At 43.6% G+C, this 6,126-nt stretch overlaps 1 long non-coding RNA gene across 2 annotated transcripts; it reads right to left on the bottom strand.

The window, feature by feature from the left end:
• Positions 1-2,263: 2,263 nt before the first annotated feature.
• LOC136492806 (uncharacterized) lies at positions 2,264-3,304 on the bottom strand. Of its 2 annotated transcripts, XR_010768183.1 has the most exons (4): positions 3,171-3,304; positions 2,796-2,828; positions 2,509-2,698; positions 2,264-2,419 (listed from the first exon to the last, which is right to left on the bottom strand). It is a non-coding gene; the product is annotated as an uncharacterized lncRNA (long non-coding RNA). The 2 variants fall into 2 exon arrangements; XR_010768182.1 differs by lacking the exon at positions 3,171-3,304 and having other exon boundaries at positions 2,796-2,906.
• Positions 3,305-6,126: the final 2,822 nt, after the last annotated feature.

The raw sequence follows: 6,126 nt of genomic DNA, 5'->3' as shown, positions 1-6,126 counted from the left end.
CAAACCGGGCCACGGCCGTTTCCAAACCCTAGGGTTGGCGTGGGCCGCCTCGACGCCGAGCCTCAGCCCAACTCGCAGAAAGCCGAGCCAAACCCTAGGGTCGGCGTGGGACGACTCAACGCCGAGCCTCAGCCCACCACACGGCCGCCAAACCCTAGGGTCGGCGTGCCCTAGGGTCGGCGTGGGCCGACTCAACGCCGAGCCTCAGCCCACCTCACACACGGCCGCCAAACCCTAGGGTCGGCGTGGGCCAACTCAACGCCGAGCCTCAGCCCACCTCACACACCCTAAACCCTAGGGGAGCCTCAGCTCAACACGTAAACGCCGACCCAAACCATTTGGTATATGTTGCGATCCTATTTGCATGATTCAAATGAAAAATCTTTCTCAACGATTCCTCTTCGACTAACACGAGTTATACTAATAAGAGTAGACAAGTTATATTTATGTTTGTATATTTGTTCCTGCAGGAAAAACCGATTGTTGGTTCGATTTCAATCCCCTATTTTTAGGGAGACTCAAATCTTTTTTCAGTTTGGGAATCAACCATAGTACATGAAACTTAGAGGTACGTAAACTGCAATTTATGAAATAGCGGAGGCACAACGATTACACTCACATCAAAAGTAACAATGGCATGTCGCAAACTAAACCTAGCATGCCTTAGGGGATTGAAAGAAACAAGTGATACAGACATTACAAAGGGAACACACTCAAATAAAAACTAACAATGGCATGTTGCAAACTAAACCTAGCATGCCTTACGAGATTGAAAAGAACAACTCATACAAGCATTCCACATTCGGATTGACTAACAAATGTTGGTCCTAATAATGCTCCCACATATTGAACTGAGTTGCGCCTTCCCCATAGTATGATCCAGTTGACGGAGGCGGTGGTGGTGGCGGTGGCGGTGGCGGTGGAGAAGGAGGTCCGTCCTTCTTATGGTTCGTGCACTCGCAGTACGGATTATTGCATAGTGCCTCCTCTGCATCATTGCTGTTGTCATCGTCCGACTTGTCCTTGTTACCACTTCCAGGGCCATACTCTAGGTCAAAGATGCGTCCCTGTAGATATGTGATGTACTGTTGATGGGGATAGATAGGAGGAGGGTCGACCCATCTAGTGAAGCCACAGTTATCTGGACAGCTTGAATCCTGAAAACCCATCTACCAATAAGTACTACTAGAAACTACATGCAAATCTAAAAAAGGAGAGAGTTCAAAGGCAATACAAATCCTCGCGGGCATCTGAAGAAACGACGGCCTCCACCGTCACAGTCGTTGTACATCTGCACAACGCAATCCAAACCGTGGCGGCATTTTGGCCAATCTTCAATGCGCTTATCGTATGATCTAAGAGGTCTCTCACGGGTGAAGTCACTCTTCCTCTCCAAAGGAAATTCCTCTATTGCTTCTTCAAAAGAATCAGGACCCAGAGAACCCTCCCACACAATCGGAGGTCCCTTCCTCACCCCCTTTCCTCTCCCTCCACCTAAACCCTTTCCACTCGAGGAACCTCCGCTCGACATTTGCTAAAACTAAACCAGAAAACAAGTTGTGTGGATGTGGAGCAAGACATGGAGCACTATATATAGATATGAAGGCAGGTTCACCATGAATGCTACGTGACAAAAAACATGTGTGCCTACTCATTTATTGAATCTGAAAAGGCTAGATGCTTCATCTGAAAAGCCTACAACCATGACTGGTCATTTCATCTAAAAAGGCTACACCTGTGTTTTGTCACTACATCTAAATACAGTACATCACTCTGATATTAATTCATTGCGTCTACAGATACAACAGTAAACGAATCTAGGCTTTTCAGTGAGTTTTCAAATAGACTAGTACCCCTTTCAGTGACTGCAACAGTACTTGTAGCCCTTTCAGTGACTGCAACAACACAAGTAGTCTTTTCAGTGATACAAATAGTACCACTACAGTCTTCGGATAGTTAACGAAGTACATGGCATAAGACCATCTGAAATAAAATCATAGTGCATTACAACATAATAAAAAAATTCCAGGGAATAAGTTCATCTGAAATAAAAGCAGAGTGCATTACAACATAGTAAAAAAGTCCAGGGCTACACGACATCGCTCGTGAATGAACCAAATACCTACTGAGTGCAACGAGGCCACTTTCCCTTCCTCTCGGCATCGGGATTCTCCTCCATCGCTGCCTTCGCTCGGCGCACACGCTCAATCTTCTTCTCCCTCTCCACCCGGTACGCAGCAACACGCCTCCTTTCCTCCTCTTTCTTATGCTCCTTTTCTATAGCCTCCAGTCTGCGTCTCTGCTCAAACCTCTCCTTAACCTCCGCATCCCACTCCTTCAGGCCTTCTAGACGCTGCTTGTCCGACTCCTTGATCTCAGTGTCAATCCACTGCTCAAAGTCACACAGTGGTGGAACGGTCTGCAAGAAAAACAAATTGTTACAAAACAAATAAATAAGCAATACTTAATATCACAAGAAAATTAATTAACAAAATAAAAATTCCTCACAAACGATGCACGGCGTTGTTGCTTTGTAGGTTCCCATGCATAATTGGGACACATCCAGTACCTCTGTCTATATGTTTCCTCATCTTCAGAGATGTCTACCTTGCAAGGATCACCACAAAAGCACATTGGTCGAGGAACACCTTCAGGGAGAGGCTTTAGGTCGTAGGGATTTGCCCTCTGGCGACCATAGCTACAATTGAAAGAATTTAGTCATATTAACGGAGAACCAAATCTAAACCTAGGGTTTTCTATTTGTTGCACAGATAATGAATAAACATTGGGATTACCTTGGAATACGAGCTTTACCACGTCTTGGCATCCTAACGTTACGAAGAAAACGCCTTGGTCATAACAAATTGAAATGTAATGACCAACAAATTAATAAAATACATAGTAACCCTAATGACCAACAAATAACTAACCCTAATGACACATACAATAAATAAATAACCCTAATGACCAAAATAACTAGAAACCAAACTAACCTAACATGTTCATCACATATAACAGTTAAACAACAATGCACTCAATCATCCTAAGCCATACATTTTGCAAATGCAAACACAAATATACCAAATCACCAAACAACCATGATTCCAAATGATTAGGGACAATGTAAGCACATCTACGCGGATAGAATGGAGGAGGGGAGGGACCATTACCTCGAGGAAGCTTCGGGAGACGAGATCCGGGCACCGGGGGTCGATTTTGGAGGTTAGAGTTTCGTGGGGGCCGTGGGGGATTTGGGAGCCGTGGGGGAATGGAGGAGGGGAGGGAAGAAGAAGAAGGGGCCTCGGCGCGGCCTAAAGGGTCCAGACCTCGGCGTTGAGTCGGATCACGCCGAGGTCTGGAGGCTCGGCGTTAAGTGACCCAACGCCGAGCTGCTGGGCCACCGTTCTTTATTGGGCCGCCTGGGCCACGCTCCGGATGGGGTCAGAGCTCGGCGCTCAGTCCGACCGTGTCGATGTTTGGTACTTGGCGTCGGCTGACACGACGCCGACGTCTCGGACCCACGCGCCAACGTGGCGACGACGACCCCGGTCGTCCGTGATGTGGCAGTACATCGGCGTGGCGTGACACGACGCCGAGCCTCATATCTCGGCGTCATGTGCTAAGACGCCTAAAAATGGTCTATTTTCAGAAATTGTTTTGGCGTTGGTATTTTTCTAGAAATTGTTTTCAAAAGAGATCAAAATACGAAAATTTCACAATATATTGCACATACAATCATATTAGCTTATTTAATATGTGCCTAAATTATAATTTATTAGAATGAATTCAATTCCAAAGATAAAACGGGCTAAGTGTATAATTATAATTTTCCTGTTCATTATAATATGTTAGCCTATCCTATAGTCTCTGTACTACTATTTTCCTTCGATAGCAGCGTACATGACTTATGTTCAAATCCTATAGATACAATATTTATGCCATGAAAAAGGCAACAGTATTAGTTCCGAGTGAACAATTATAATAAACGATGCTACATCGGGTCCATTTTATCTGGTATATGCGTATATCAAGATTCAAACTTTAAAAACTTTGACTAATAATTAGGCTTATAATTTTTAACTATTATAATACAAACTATAAATAATTAGATTTATAAGGAATTATACTATCCAACGATTATAAGTTCGTAAGTATAAATAATATAATATAAAACAAATGAATGATCAAAGTGTAATCTATTAGATCGTGTTATTCTAACTTGCGCCAGATAAAATGAACCGGAGGGAGTATTTACTGTTTAATATATCCTGCGTAATTCACTTAATATCATTACTGATTATACGTACATGAACTGATAGATTAACATCATTACTGATTATTAACAACGTGCTCATGCACCTTGCTGTTTAAGCTAGTCGGAATCTTTGCTGTCTTGACAGTTGTACCAAAGGCTACTAATCGTTTGATCTAGACATCTTGTTATTTAAACCGTCCATCATCCGAGATCTTACATGTAAAACGTAAGATTTCTCCTAACCGTTGATCTAGGCGTTGTGTTATATGACGAGAAAGAAGACCGTCACGGAAGGTCTTCTTGCCGTGGCTCCCACCGTCGTACCAGGCCTGATACTCCACGAGTCCACATATTCGGCAGCCCAACAACAACCCACGAAATCTGGTCTACAGCCTACTCGGTTCGACTGGCCACGCTGTGGCCGTGGCCACCACCGCCAGCTCACCTAGCGCACGTAGGAAACCATGCCGCCGTCGCTTGCCCAGCGCACATAGGAAATCGTGCCGCCGCCCACTGCCTAGCGGGAAAAATTGGGTGGAAACTATATCCATCGTGCCTCCCTGCATATATGCTATAAATAGTTGCCACGTATTCAATCTTAAAGATCCAACAACACATCTATAAGAGTTCCCCGCAGACTCCACATGCTCTGATCGTGGTCTTCCACGTCGCTGCTTTTCCAATACCGCCATACGCCATTGAATCTGTGAGAATAAACATATGGCAACTATTTATAGCATGTATGCAGGAGACGCGGTGGGTTTCCACATGGGCGCTCGCCCAAGTAGCGGATTTCCACCCAATTTTTTTCCTGCCTAGCGCCCCGCGCGCTCGCCCAAGTACTGAAGTACTGTCCCAGCCCAGGCATCGATCCGGAAGGAATGATCCCGGGACGCGATCCCTGCGACTCTGCTGTGGTCTGTGGAGAACTGAGAACAAATCGATAGCACGCACACCACTAGACTCCGGCATGCCGACGTGGCGTGACGCCGAGCGGCCGACGGGGACGTGCAAGGCATAGAGGCCACCATCAGGTTTGTTGCGGCTGTGCTGATTCTCATCTATTTCGAGCTTGTTCGGCTGGCCGGCTCTGGTCGGTTGGCGTCTCTTTTTTTTCTAGCTGAAATAGTGTTTTCTCTCCACTATTTTTAGCTGCTACAGTATTTTCAGCTGCTATAGTACCCTTTTAGTGCCAGCCGAACACTTTCTTCTTTTCTAAAAAAACTGCATACATAATTACTACTTATCAATAAATTATTTGTGTATTAGGATGATTAGTTAGATCACCATCACTATTAGAGATTAGTTCGCGGTTCGCCCAATATTAATATTATTAGAAGATAAATATCATGTGAGTTTTTTATATCATATATGATTGTATCATGGCACGTGAGTTTCGTTACATTGAGTCCTCCGTTATACATGATCTTACTCTTCCTCTATAACAACCGTTCGATATACAAGTCATGTTATATGAGTTTATTTAGACATATACGTGCCACACAAGTATAGGTGCCCAATTAACATACATATGTTCCCAACGTACGTACGTGTCCAGTATCAATTTGTATTCTGATATATCAACTATTTTAGTAGGACTGCACGTAGAGATTTGGTTTAAAGCAACTCAAAATATAACATAATTATTAATAAATATTTTAGTTGTTTATTAATATATCAAACATAATTAAAACTCTACATAAATATTTCAATGTATACATGCATTTGTAAAATAAATTAAAATTTATAAAAAGAAAAAGAAAGGATACAATATAATCGGAAAAGAAAGAGACACGGAAAGGAAAAAAAAGGAAGGTTGTGCATGCAAAGAAGGAGCCATCGCTCGTCTTGATAATGTTTCCTTTTTCTTT

This window comes from Miscanthus floridulus, chromosome 11 (genome assembly GCF_019320115.1).
Source record: "Miscanthus floridulus cultivar M001 chromosome 11, ASM1932011v1, whole genome shotgun sequence".
Taxonomy (NCBI): Eukaryota; Viridiplantae; Streptophyta; class Magnoliopsida; order Poales; family Poaceae; genus Miscanthus; species Miscanthus floridulus.
This window is presented reverse-complemented; position numbering and strand designations above follow the sequence as displayed.